Here is a 970-nt window from a genome sequence, read left to right on the forward strand (position 1 = left end):
AAAAAAGAAAAAGAAAGAAAGAAAGAAAAATAAAAGAAAGAAATGGCACTCTTGAGTTCCCAGGTCTCTGTAATCTGGGATCATCTGGGATGTGCCCCTGGTTCAGAGTGGTTACCCGTGCCGTAAGCAGCACCCCTGACCCCAAAGATGATGACTCCAAACTGGCCCTGTAACCCAGTCTCAAACAGGCTGTGCCTCTGTTCCATGAGGCTGGCTGCTTTGGGGTAACAGGCTACATACACTGCCCCCCACTGACTTCCTAATATGTGGAGCTCCTTGATCAGAAGCAATACTGTGCGGGGTAACAGGAGGGTGAATAGGGCCATTCAGTGCAGACACAGATGCTGCTGTTGGCAGAAGTGCAAAGGGCAAGAAAAGCAAATAACAAGCCCAGAGTTGTTTATTTGAGGGAGGAAGCTCACTGCCCAGTCCAGGATGAAAGGGCCCCAGTGTAATCCTCACGCGCCCAGGTATTTGGCTCTTTGGTCTTCCTTGGAAACTGCCACTCTGGGGGCTCAGCACTTGCTACTGCCAGCTAGGTAGGCATTCATCGGTGACGTAGCTGTTGTCGTCCACCTCGGCCACTTTGTTCCTGAGCTCATGGAGCAAGCCCTGAGGACGCCAGGGAAAGAGGCTGATCCAGAGCCACAGAGTGGCCATCCGATCTACCACATGGCATCATAGCATTCTCTGTAATAGAGGTTTTAGGGGGAGAGTTCCCTTGGGATAAAGATTACGAACTGGTTTCCACTCCCAACACGTCTGACACCACCAATGTGTGCGTTTTTTCTTTTCTTTTTTTTGAGATGGAGTCTCGCTTTTGTCATCCAGGCTGGAGTGCAATGATGTGATCTTGGCTCATTGCAACTTCTGCCTCCCAGGTTGAAGCGATTCTCCTGCCTCAGCCTCCGGAGTAGCTGGGATTATAGGTGCCCGCCACCACGCCTGGTTAATTTTTTTTTTTTTTTTA

The sequence above is a fragment of the Mandrillus leucophaeus genome, unplaced genomic scaffold (assembly GCF_000951045.1).
Source record: "Mandrillus leucophaeus isolate KB7577 unplaced genomic scaffold, Mleu.le_1.0 Scaffold104, whole genome shotgun sequence".
Taxonomy (NCBI): domain Eukaryota; kingdom Metazoa; phylum Chordata; class Mammalia; order Primates; family Cercopithecidae; genus Mandrillus; species Mandrillus leucophaeus.